Source organism: Antedon bifida, chromosome 1 (genome assembly GCF_963402885.1).
Source record: "Antedon bifida chromosome 1, ecAntBifi1.1, whole genome shotgun sequence".
NCBI lineage: Eukaryota > Metazoa > Echinodermata > Crinoidea > Comatulida > Antedonidae > Antedon > Antedon bifida.
The window spans coordinates 7,799,772-7,814,278 of record NC_136226.1 but is presented as its reverse complement, the minus strand read 5'-3'; the positions used below and the strand labels follow the sequence as shown (position 1 = coordinate 7,814,278).

Genomic DNA, 14,507 nt, shown 5'->3' with positions numbered 1-14,507 from the left:
GATTTTTTTTTTTTTTTTTTTTTTTTTATAAATGTATTACATATATTTTTCTGAATTTTTTGATGTATGGGTCAATGAATTTGGTTACGTTTGAATTTTCTTGTCAGGTGCCTACCTAGAGCGTAACTAGCCAGGCCTACGCTATAATTTTTATCCTGATAGCTTGCGTTAATACATATGCATTTATAAAATAAAAATTATGTTATTAACAAAAAATTTAATGAATAAAACATTCATCACCACACTCAAGCACACCGACACTGGGCTTCTCGGCCCCCCCTCTCTCAGCGCTGTTCCCCGCCGCGCTTATGCATCACACATTTTTGCTGTGCTTTTAATTTCTAACTTATCAAAACACATGAGGGCGGTATAATAACTTAAATCAATGGAAATATGAAAAGTATTATAATTTATAATAAAGGTAAATAATTATGCTAATTAATTAATTTTGGTTATTTCATTCCACGGGTTTAGCACGAAAAAAATCCTTCTCAAATAACACACTGATTGGTTCTGAATACCCGACATTTATCCGTACTACATTATATTTGTATAAATTATAATATTATTATAGATATATTATACTTACCAACTTTTTACTGAGAAATTTAGCAAACATGTTTACTCGATAAGAACTTTTGCACAACAGGGCAGTTTTGTTTTCATCATCTCATGTTGTGTTTGACATTCAATTCAAGAACACTGCTTTATCTATCTTTGTTTATTTGAAAATCATTTTATATAAGTCGTTCATCCATAGAGGTCTCGTACTTACAGATTTAAGCCGTAGCATTGATCGCGGATGATATAAAATTGTTCTTTACGTGCCACTAATTATCTACACAGAAATTCACCTTGCGCAGATACCGGCAGATTGTTGAAGACTCGTGTATGAAGGCTAATTGCAGAAATTAGACATTAGTAAATAAATAAATAGTTATACAGTATGATTGTCAACGTGACAAGTAAATTTAAAGAGACCCTGATAAATGTAGTATCTATATCTAGGCCTACCTCTTATGATATAAATACGGAGCCTCTAGTAGGCCCACACGCAACACGGTAAGTATGTTCTTAAAACTATAACTTAAAAAAATATTGTCCCCCTGAAAAAATAATTTTTAAACATTTTGTATTTGAATATTCCATTTTAATGTCACATAATAATTATCAACTTTTACCAAAATTCGATCTAAAAAATGTAGGCCTATTTACCTGAAAAAACTATAATTTTAAAAATTAATAGTCAAAGTGCAAGCCAATGGATTTTTGGTTCAATTTAACCATTTATTATGTCATGTTATAATTACAGCAGAAGTGATTAATTAAAACTACAAAATAACCTATTCGAAGTCAGATTTAATTAGGCCTAATCTTCATTTTTTCATGATTTTGGGGGACAAAAAAAACCCCCGGTAAATATGTGGTAGCATAGAAATGCATTGCATTGTTAATCTAAGTAATTTTTCCGAATTAATAATTAACAAGATAATTAATATTAATATGAGCATCCATTTTGTTTTTGTTTTTTAACTGTATATTAATTGCTTTTAATTTGTACCAACTTTATTACTGAATTAACACAGAAAGACAAACAGGTAAAGCCATAATTTAAATTTGACCTGTCTGTCGCCCTCTTGTATGTATCCTTACCGTATCATTGTGAACAGGGAGGTATCTTATTTTATACCTCTCTATGATTGTGAAGGTAACAAAGCAAAAATAGTTGGTTAGCTAATAATAATGTAACAGTATTTACATAACATTAAAGTCTTTATGTTTGTTTATTTTACGTTTGACCTTAATATCACAGATTATGGCTTTTATCCTGATTAAAAAACAAACAAAAAATACCAGGATTCTATTATCCCGTCACTATATATATATAAACAGGCTTCGATAAGCTTCTTAAGCAGTTCTAAATACTAAATATAATCAATTACATAATTTCAAAATTAGGGGAAACACTGAGAACAATCATATATAGAATAAGTTTACTATATTCACAGAATTAATTGTCCTTAAATACATTTCAAAGTACGTCAATTCTTTGTTATACAACACTGTTGTTATGAGGAAAAGGAAATGAGGTTTATTCTTTACGATTCCGTTGGCAATTTAAAGTTGACCCTCCTAATGTTGTTTGGAATATATTTTATGTGGTTACTATAGAGTTGAATGTGTTATTGTTATCTAATAATCTATTATGTCTGGCGTACTTTTGTACTGGATACCATCTATTTAGACTGATTGTGTATATTTTATTGTTTATGTAGCGCGTTGTTGAATCTTTTATTTTTCCTCCATGGCATGATTCTGAGGCCTATCATAAAAAAGCTTGAAAATCTCAAATGTTCGGTCAAATATCGTTAAGCAAATATATAAATCCAAAGGCAAATTACTGAAAATAATGACAATGCTGTGAATATCAGAGGCTGGATCTCAATAGAGATACAAAATAAAATAAGCAAAAAGCTAAATCAAAACGATAAAGTAAAACAGCCAGAAAAATTAGCAGAGCTTTCGGGCAACACTAGCCCATCATTGGTGCAAGTGCAAATATATATAAATACATTTATTGTATTATTGTTATGATTGCGAGACGGAGAAATAAAGATAAGATAATACCATGACAATAGGCCTAATGATCGGATCCTATACTTAGTGCTGTTACGCATTGATTGAACCCTGTATTTCAGAATAGACATTCCATATATAGGCCTACAATAAACAATACAAACTGAAAATCACACTAAAATAGGATTTTCTCCCATTTAGTGAAGAGATTTGAAGATCGTAACAGATAGTTCGTAAACTAGTACACCTAACAATACCATTTTCACTATTCAAAACTCTTATTCTAAAACCATAGACGTACTTGCGGACGTACGGTACATGTTCGTAAAAAGAGGGAATTCTCCTCATGGCAAACGTAATGTAAGCCTATAGTAAAATTCTCAAAGAATTGTTATAGCACATATCCAGAGATTAAATAGTTATGAACAAATTATGAATCAAATTAATAATATTGGATATTAACGGGTTGTATCTGTAGGCCTATAGGACGTCGAGTTCAAACAATGATCTCCAAATCGCTACACGTTTGATTATCCGAACTTGTAGGCCTACCTGGGTTGAATCTTAACGGAATAGGCCTATAGTCCTTTAAACGTATTTAGGTTGGGTAAATCAATCGGTCAGCCCCGTAACCAATTATTTATTAATTAATGGTTTTGTTATCATATTATCATAATACCCTTGCATGCAATAAGTCAACACATCTTCACAGGCTACCTGCATATTTGTATTGCCTCATATAGGCCTAAAAATACTCTATGTGAGTGAAGGAACAATTCGTGGATAAATAAACATGGTCGTTTCCTTTCCTTCGCTATTTCCATATTTTACCATGTTTATTTTTTCCCTGTTGATATAAAGTAAAGATAACCAAACAACAAAATTACAACAATAAAAAGATTGTTATGATAGCATTTAAAAGTACAATAAGTTATTTTGTTATTCAAAGTATTACCGTACAGTATCTATCGTGGAATGTTCAATTAACCTTTCGGCAACCGATGGAATTTCAACCTAGATCGCGAACGACACAATATAATCATTCCGAAATCAATCTAAAGTGTTACCGTAACCTTTTCTCGCTTTGTTAGTTCTTTCATACTCTCTCTATAACTTATAGTTTACTTCAAATTCAATTTCATATTGATTAGTTTCTGTTGAAACTTTAACAATATAAACGGCACGTACTATTAGAAGTACCATTAGAAGTATAATTATTCATTAAACTCTGGACAATTATTTAGTTAATTGATGATCTTTATCATGCAGTCGATATGACATAAAAAACGATTCAATTTTAATCTTTATTTGGCACCGTTAGTAAGATCAGATAGGTAAGATTGTTACAACATTAGGGTTAAAGTCATTGACATCATTTTTATCAGGATAATTAAAAATAATAATGGTTTATTGATTGCAAAGAAAATATGAAAGAGCATTGAAGAAAAAGTAGGTTGACGGAAAAGCAAATGAAGTGATAGAAAGGGTGAAGTGTGGCGGGGTGGGGTGGGGTGTGAGGTGATTTAGAAAGGCGGTAGAATTAGGGAAAGTGAACAGTAATATACATAATAACAAATACATTGATAATGGAAAGGATTGATACAATATAAGTTTTAAATAATATCCGTATTACTGTGTTCCAATAAATTTGTTTTTTAAATAGTAATTGGTTGAATAAATCTGGCTGTTACAAGGACAAAATCATCTTTTAAATCCGCTCACGTCAAATGGATTTGATATTAACAAAATAAATAAGTGTTCATTGTTATATATTCGTTTACCATGAATAATATCGCTTTGGCAATTGAGTAAACTTATTTATAGTTCATAAGTTATGTAATATTGGCCATTTTTAAAATTCTCGTCACGTTTTTCCTGTTAAAATAACTATTATTGTTTTCCTATAATAGGCCTATGGACCCATGTTTTTCTTTAAAGAAACGAATTTGTATTGAAACAATATTGAGTACTTTTCTATGAAATATAATATTAATACCGTGATCAGAATGAATTATTTTCCAACAAGAATGTCATAACATTTTTTCAAAGAAAAACATATACCTGTATTTTTTAGCCATAAAATAAACTACTGCGTGCTGGCCTTTGACGACGGATGGATCCAACCCCAAACCCCTTTTAAATATGTCAATTTAACGTATTTCCCCTCTCCTTAACCCATATTTCCCCATAGCCCCCCCCCCCCCCCCCCCCAGGAGCTTTCACAGCCGCACCACTTCAATTCTCGTGGCTAAGAGAGTCAAGCATGGGGCTATAATGTATAGCTCCTCGGTCTAAGCTCTCCGATATACAACGCAGTAAATTTGTATTCTCGGATATTAGAGTGGAACTTTAAATATGTTGGATCACCACCAAAGGCCAAGGATTGTCCATAATAATAATGGTCACTAGAGCAAACACACTTTCACTTGTATTGTTTTATTCTGTTTTAGTAATCGACACTTCATACCCATTAAGCCAATAAGATCCTATGTAAGGACCATGGATTATACTTTTCCAGGTATTCAAGTTTTAATCATAAGAAAAACGATTTTATAATTATCCGACAAGATTAAGTTTGTGTTTGACGGCGATGTGTGAGATTTCAATGCGATATTACATATGCGAATAAGCCATCGCTTGTGATTGGTCAATTCGCTTGCGTTGCGTTACGTCCTTGCGTTGCGTCGCTAGTGGGAACCACGCTTTAAGCGTGGTTCCCACTAGCGACGGCGATGGCTTATTCGCGAACAAGCGATGGCTTATTCGCTTGTGATTGCTAACTGTCTATAACTTCGCTTGTCATTGGTTAAAACGCTTGCGTTGCGTTTACGTCCTTGCGTTACGTTCTAGTGGGAACCAAGCTTTACCAATGAGAAACGACAGTTCGAATACGATAATCCATCGCTTGTGATTGGTCAACTCACTTACGTTGCGTTACGTCCTTGTGGTTGCGTATAATGGGAACTAAGCATAAGTAGGAACCAAGCTTAAAATAGATTGCCAATTTACAAGGAATGAACGGAACCTAAGCAGATTCTTCACTCCTTCATTCACTCTCGATTTTTTTTTATAGGCCTATTGTCTGTAGTCGTCACTGTGTAACTTTAATAACACTAATTTCAATGATTTGATTCAACAGTTCCTGGAAATTATGTTTACCTACCAGGATGTTTAGTATATTACACTCCTATTTCCTTAAAATGTTATTTTCTCAATTTTTTTTTCTAAACACTATTATTTATTTGTTTAAAGTTTATTGTATAGGTTTTTTTTAGTTTAATGACCTACGGTAACATTGCATATCCAGTATATGATATGTTTGTGGATTTAGGCAGAACTTAAGTCCTTCTAAATCCACAAAATATGCCTTGCATTTTGGCCTAAAAACGATATGAAACTTATATAGGCCTACGTATAATTTACATCTAAAAATAGACTTTCCTGATTCAAAGGTTGTCGACCATCACATCCACAATGTATGTGATGCATTGTACGTTTGTCAATCTGTACTTTTAGGTCTATATTCCTTTTTTATTAAATAACCTACAAATATGGAGCTAGAAGATTCAGTTTACGATATTCGTATTCGATGGGTGTCTCGGAGATTCGTAGGCCTACAGTGTGAAAGAGATATACCCAATTATATCTTCTCGCAGTTTCTCCAAACTTGCATTTTTTTTAAAAAAGACAAGCTTAAAGTATCATACTTATTTGACCTCCTTTCACACTTCTTTGTTGTACAAGTTTCTCTATATATTTTGTTTAAATTAGTTTGATTACCTTAATGTTTCACATAACTTGTATTATTTTTGAAGTGTGAACAATTGAATAAAAGAAAAGAAAGAAAAAGAAATAGTTCATATAAAATAAGTGTGTTCACCTTAGAGGAGGAGGACATGAACTAGGCATGGTACAATGAAACCCTTGTTGTCGAATCGTATTTGACGTCTGTTTATAGGATGTCGGTATATTATTGAATTGGCCATGGATGGAATCCTTATGTAAGATTGTTTTGTGGTTTCGTTCATCCTCAACATTACATATTCCCGGGCCATATTTCCATATTTCTTTCATTGTATGTCTAATTGGATTTCCATAGATTTCGAAAAATACAATTATTATGCATATAGGCCCTATTAATTTAAATGCAAGCGAAACATTAACACATTTCGACTGAAACTTTGAAACGGAAAATCAGCTGCGATAATAAGACAATAGTTCAATATGATTCTGTGGCATTGATAAATTTACTTATATAGGATATGTTGTAAGTAGGTAGAGTTGTTTTTTCAGATCTCATCCATTACAACCCAACATTCAATAAGTTATTAAGTAGGTCTATGCTCAATAGTTTTCCATATTTGTTTTTTCATCTGTAAAATGTTAATGTTCTCAATCGGTACTAAATTCGAAAAGAAAACTCGTATGTGTCCAGGAGCCATTAAGCCAAAATATAATCTCCAGTCTGGAACTACTAAATTGCAGGTTTAGCAGGGAGGTGTGAGGAATCCACAATAGGCTGCAGGTATTTTTTAAAAAGGGGGCTCAGGTACCATGCCGCGATACCTTTCAATAAGAGATGTTTGTTTTGTTTGTTTGAATAAATTAAATTTCCACACATATCAAATAATACAGTTGTACAGTCATTCTAATAAAACATAGATTAATTATAAATTAGATCAAAAGAAACATGAGTGTGGATGGAGGTTAAATAAGTTAAAGAACTTTAAGGCTGACCCCCCATTTCGTTGCAGGTTTGATGATGATGTACTTATGTTAGGTCCAACGTTTAAATGGCCCCTGGTTATTGCAAAACATCTAGCTAATAACAGGGCAATGGTAAATGAACTACTACCACGACTGCTATACATCAATACGCGAAGGAAAGGATTGTTGAAAACACGGTCGTCCAACAACTTCCTGCACTAGAACAAGGATCTTATGTTAACAACTTATGAAAGAACAATTCAATTAAGTAAAGATAATACACCTTACGCATTACCTTCTTAAATGGTTCCGGGTCTGTTTCCTGTTTCTTCTGTCAAACTCAAATAAAACACGCTAACGAACTTGTCGACAACTTGATTTCCCACGATATTTTTACCTTTATGGTCACTAACGCCATCACCCATTGGTGTTAGCAGGGAAGAGTAAATTTAACTCATCTTCTTGTTACTACGATGGCGTGTATATTAATCCCCTTGTGGTCATCCCAATGGAAATAAGTGGTATACACAAAAACCAAATATGTCAAAATAATTCCAACAATGTTTAATGTTTCTATATCTAATGGACTGTGTTTTCCCCATGTCTGAGCTTGGAGTACCCTCTACGGTATTTAGGTCCTATAGTTCCATAAAGACACGCGGAAAATAATAGCTGTTTACTTCAGTTTCCTAGTAAAAATAATCAATCCAAAGGCATATTTGTATAATAGACATTTTGGTCCAGATTTGTTTCCTGACTTTCACTTTCATTCCTTATACCTCTTACGGCACTTTGATCCCATTATCAATAAGTGTGTTTTAAAGAACTAGCTACAGAATTTCTGCCAGTTTTGCAGATGATAATAGCCGCCCTTATTTTGCAAGTTACCAATCTGCATTCTGCCTCTCCCAGTTTTTTCCCGAATTCTCTCTCTCTAGCTCTATGTGTATTTACACATTATTTTATTTTAAACTTTTGAGTTTAGTTTGACTTATTCTATTCAAATTACGGATTTGCGGTATCCGAGTGGTTAGGATACTGAATTATTATACAGAAAAACCCGGGTCAATCCCCGATTAACATCTCCCAGTTTGCTCACTGTAAATAAGTATATGGTTGGAAAAACGGAAGAAGATAACGGCCGGCATTGAATGGAACAGTAGTTAAAATCAAGATCAAGGCATTTAATGAACAGGCAAACTGCCTTAAAATACCGTGACATGTTTCAAGAATGCTATTCTCATCATCAGAACTGAAATCAACGAGAGACTAGAGTTACTTTAGGCCTACTATATACATCAACAAATATTCTAATACCTAAAATCACAACGTATTATGAACAAAATATATTTATCAAGTTATCGATTTTTTTTAAATGAATGATCTATTCTGGTCATATTTTAAATTGTTATTATAAATAAAGCTTCTTTTTTTTAATTCAACTGTAATTTATGATAATTGCTTATTGTCTCTATTATTTATATATATATTTACTTATTATTATTGTTTTTATTGTAATTGTTTTATTTTTTATTTTCTACAATTCTTAATTGTTACATAGGACATCACATTTTAAAGCTTTGCTTAGGCCTATAGTGATGCCCGATTCAATCAATCAATATATAACTTTTGCTTATAACCATGTTCATTTGTAGGCCGTTGCCAATATACAGTAATCTTCCTAAACACTATCTGCTATTTTGTATACTTACAATATTATATGTATGTATTACACAGTTGTATTTAAATGAGGCAATCATTAGCATGATAAAGAACGAGGTAAGCGGAAAACATAACAGATATATAGTCCTATAACATGATGAGGTAATAACATGAGCTCCCTTTATGTTCAGAATAAATGCGAGACTCATCTTTCTACTTCTGTTCAAGGTGCACGTATCATCTATATTGAATTATTCAATATTATATTATTTATAGCAATGTATATATAGATTAAACAGTGGACTGACATAATGCTGCCCACGAGTACAAGGATAAGGGAAATAGTTTGTCATATTCAATAAAGGCAACGTTTGTTTAACGAAGGCCAAGTCAGACGCAACAAATCTTCAATTGCTTACAAATTAGAATTTTAAATCTTATGGTATATAATGGTCATTTTAATAACATTGGTGTCTCCGAATCTATCGTATATTGGGTATATGTATGGATTATCGTCAAGGAATGAATAACTAGTGTATATCTTATTATTATTATTATTGACGGTTACGTAATGTTGATTACATATTATTATTATAATTATATAATGATGCATTTCAAAACTTATTTAACTGTTCATAATACTTTTAATGTTAACGGTCAAATGATAGGCTGTTGATTTATTAACATACCCCGAGCTGGAAATTGCAAAAACAATATGAAACTTTTTCAGATTCTGTAATGGCGGTTTTAATAAAGTTGTAAGACGGTCTTGATGACACCCTGTTATTAATAATATTCAGCTAAAAGATGTTCAGTGAAGTGAAATAATCTTTATTCTTTCGTGTGCTCTATATATGGCGCCTGTTTCATGCACAATGTTTCGTGATTGTAACTATGGGACCTAATGGACAAGAAGAGCAAAGACATCACTAGATTTGCCCATGTCGCAACCCTTCTCTGGGCCCTGCCATAAATGAAATGACCCGCCAATTCAAAATCAAGAAAGGAAATCATGGACCGATAACCCTAGATTAAGATTTGTTCTATTTATGTCGCTTTCAGGTACCGACATTGTCATTATTGTTTTTAACGTCAATACATATTCGATAGAGCACATCCACTACCAAACATGGTGCCGTATTGTAAATGTCAAAAGGTGGAAGCGGAAGACGATTACTTACGCACTTTTAGCTAAAACACACCTTTAAAATTGCACCCTTTTAATAATTCCGATGACGTTAAATTCATATTTCCAAAATTAATATCACGTACACATGGCGCCAAGTTTGATATTATCATATTTCTTTATGATATTTATATCAATAATATTGGCTACCGGTATCACAGTATTTTAAAGGTGTCTGGTCAAGCACTGAATAAAGAATCCTAATTAAAATATAAGTATTTGTACTGCAATGAAATATAGGTACAGTGTGAGGGCATGCTATACTATAGTGGCCCGTGGCTCCCCAATTGCTCCTTACTAAAGGAATCAGTTTCCTTATGTTTTATGTACCTAGGCCTAGATGTACTTGTATTTATATAATTTTTTATTTATTTTGTCTCCAAACTTATTTTAGCCTATCTCTGAACGCTTTGTTTTTTAGTGTAATTATGTTCGCTCATTGTAAATGTTATGTGTATTTGAGAAACAATAAAAACAAACAATGCAAATGACAATTCATGGAAATGGTTATTTTTGTTATATTATATCTGAAAGTATCGACTCGTATATTTAATATACAAATCAGTAATTTTCCAATGTTCTTTTCTTCTTCAATTAAAGAAAATACAACATGGAAACTCTAGCTATGCTTCCGAGATTCCCCCTTTACATTCTTTTTTCCCTCTCTTTGTAGACTTCATGCTTATTTCTGTATACCTATGTTTATGAATGTGTATGATGAATGGAAATAAAGAAAGAAAGAAAACTCGTAATGTTTTTTGATTAAAATAAGTTGTACGCTGTTTTTTAGAAATGTTATGATGTCAGCGTTTTTTTTCAAAACAATTTTAGGCGTGAACTTTTACTTTAATATGGATGTGCTAAGGAAATGTCTAATGGAATAATACTGTGTTTTTATCATTCGGTAACACCGCATAGTTTATCAGCAAAAAATCCCATTGATTTATCTTTGAGAATTTATCGGTTCTTTCATCAACGTTTGTGCAAACGGTATACTTGCCCCAAGTCTCTAGTTATTGTATTTTTTTATGTTAGTCCACCAATCGACGTTTCGATTTTTGTCTGAAAATACAATTTTTATTATACGTATGAAACGCCATATGTGCCAAAATTAATTACGGGCTAGAACCAACTCTAGTGCAGTAGCAACTAAATAATTATAGGAAACTGAGTGCAAGTTCACCAAAATCAAATTACAATATAACTTCCAAAATGACGTAATATCAAAATAAAATTAAACGCACTTTCAACGTGTTTTACAGCTCCTATAAATTCGAATACGTTTTTATGAAAACATTAAGTGCATGCTCCTCGCTTTACAAACTCCGTTTAGGCTAACTACTTTACGAAACCAATCATAATCGTCTTATTTCATATCATCTAAGATGTATGTATGTGGTTGTTGTTATACATAAACATACATAAGTCTACGTAAAAAAAGTAACTGATCGTCCTTTTAAATAGAAGTCGGAGGGAGAGAGGTTTTTTTAAGTGTATAATACCAGTGACTGGAATTTACAAAATTACGTGACTATGTTTTGAATACATGTGTCGTCGGTATGTTCCTTGTTGACTTTACATTATTCAAATGCATGTACATTACTATAGCATACACAAGATCTGAATACGATTTTCTTTTCAAATAGTTGGGACTTTCCCGGTTAAGTCCGCCGTTTCAGTTCATCGGCAAGGTGAAAAAAAAAACAAATCGTCGAGCAACCACTTTTGTTTTAAGCGTACCTTGTTTTTTATTTAAAAAGTGTTGTAGTTGTCCTTATTTTCAGCATTGTTATCATGTATAAGTTATTAATACCAGGGAAATGTTAATTGTATTCTTCTTCCATGCTAATAGGCCTATACATGTCATTAGCTTAATGACAATAACAGTTTAAGCACTGATACTAATATTTGGCAAATTACCAGTTTGTATAGCTTATAGGGAGGGCCTACCATGCGCTTACCATGCGTCTATGAATCACCAATCCACGTTTTGTAGATTCTGAGACCCGGCTTTTGTACTAAGTAGGTCTAGTTATTGTATTTACACAACTGGAGTCTGGTACAATCCTTACCGGTGTTGACCAAACTTTTCAAAATTAGTTCCTTACGATTATATATGTTTTGTGAATTGATTTTACAACTCGGTGAGCAATGACGTTATTGTAGTGCAGTTCATGCATTGATTGCCGTAAGATGATTATAATGGGCGCTGGATCTGAATCAAAGTAATTGTTCCCGTTGCCGTAAATAAATTCATGGTATGTGGTAGAATAATAGTGGGGGTGACCAACCTTGTATTGTATTGTTATTATTATATATCAAGGTTGTAAGAGATATGTTTAATCTGTTTACCGTGATGTATTCAAATGTTATTGGATGTTTTACCTACCAACATGGACAAACAGCGAACTTTCAATATAGTTAGTCTTATAAACATGGAGTAAAGAATATTTTTTTTACTCCGGTATAATTCTAACACTTCTAGGCTGGTTTATTCTATAATTCGGTTGGGATGATTGTTTCATTCAAGACATTTCTATAGGCCTGGAAAAGTTAGGTTCGCGGTAAATGTCGTGTTTATTCGCCATGCAAACAATTAAACAATATTATTGTAATATATTCATCTCGGTAACCATCATAATAGTAAATATTAATCGTCCTATAAAAAGGCACAGCAAGGACCAGTCAATAGGCCCGTGTTAATACTACCGAAGTCATCCGGTTTATATAGGCCTATAATTTAAGAAGCATTATAATAATATAATAAAATTGATTAAGAAAAACAAATTGGCGAGTTGGGCATATAAATGCAAACAAAGGTGGGTCTCACTATGTTTTTTTTTGTATGCGGTGGAGTTAAAAACAATATATAAGCCTACAAAAATGTGAAAAAACCTATGTATATTGTAAAGCTTACATTGGGAATGCACTGTGTAGGGAAATAGCGCCCCAAACGGTTGTTATGGTTTTATTTTTACTCAATTTATTCTAGACGTCTGCTTACCATTTCCCTCTATACATTGTTTAACCTCCTCCGTGGTCGCACACACTGACCAAATAAAAGTAGGCCTAGGCCTGAGTAAAATAAAACCTAAAATTCAGGATCGAACACTACGGAGCTATACAATATTAGCTCCGGCTCTTACCTATTTCCTGGAAATATTAGATAAACTAGTAGCAGGTAAATGTTTGACATGTAAGCGAGTATAGCCTACAGTGCACAAGGTTACACAAAACAATGCACTTTAATTAGAATGACATCACTTAGCGGATTAGTAATCAGTAATCAATCAGTATCATCCTAATTCTAGCTTTTGTATAATATTTATTTAATCCTTGTTGACATTTATTTCCGTAACAATACCGTTGTTTGTATGATTGATTGATTATTGATTGATTGATTGATTGATAGGTGAATGACAATCAAATGACCCATTGTACAAAGGTATAACAATATTATGCGATAAATTATTTTTTAATAAACTTTATCAAATCAAACAAATATGATGTACAACTGCACTGTGAGTATAATATTACGTTAATAATGATTAATAATGGAGATCAGGACTGTCATTGCAGTAAAGTAGAATTATTTAACCAGGTACTGCACATTGGTTCGTTAGATCTGAGCGGTTTCTATTTTATTTTTTTACTCGTATATATACACCATGGATAGTTTATAATATGTAAAGTTAACACTTGAAACATATCAAACATGTCCTCCAGGTTAAGTATTAGCCTAATCATCACCCTATTTCCTTTACACCCACATTACCAACAGGTACTTGTCGAAAAAAAAAACGTGATGAATATAATAAATTAAGACAATTGTTTCATAGAAGCTGCTTTTCGAATATTAATTATTTTATTTGTCCCTGAGCCTACTCAATTCTTCAAGTTTTTTCTATGTTGTATTACTAGAATTCAATCAATCAATAATAAATTTATTTCTCAAATAACAACAAAGTACAGATAACATTTTCTACAGTAATATGACAGTAATAATTACAGTAATGGGACATTTTTATACTCTATCACTGGAATTATAATAGTATACATTTTATTCCAAATCAGAACCACAAGGACGCAATGCAAGGACGTAAAGCGCAACGTAACCGAGTTGGCCAATCAAAAGCGACAGTTTGCTTGCGTTGCGCTTAAGCTTGATTCCCGCTAGGAACGCAACGCGAGGACATAACGAAACGTAAGTGATTATCACAAACGATGAATTATACACAAACAGTCGCTTGTCATTGGTCGCTTGTTGTGTCTACATCCTTGCGTTTTTCCAATCTTGAATCTGCAACAAACGACTTGTTCTAATTTTGTCTGTAAATAATATATGTTGGCCATCATAATGAGGACAATACGAACA

The 14,507-nt window shown here is 32.6% G+C and overlaps 1 protein-coding gene across 4 annotated transcripts in view; it reads right to left on the bottom strand.

Annotated features, from left to right (window-relative positions):
• LOC144840108 (inositol hexakisphosphate and diphosphoinositol-pentakisphosphate kinase 2-like) overlaps positions 1-273 on the bottom strand; it is a 230,941-nt gene extending 230,668 nt beyond the window's left edge. For 3 of the 4 annotated variants that reach the window (XM_078695797.1, XM_078695775.1, XM_078695808.1), the window contains exon 1: positions 241-266. The gene's annotated coding sequence lies outside the window, so the exon portion shown is untranslated. Of the gene's footprint in view, positions 1-240 lie in introns of all 4 variants that reach the window. The other variant, XM_078695783.1, reaches the window with a different exon arrangement.
• Between the last annotated feature and the right edge of the window lie 14,234 nt (positions 274-14,507).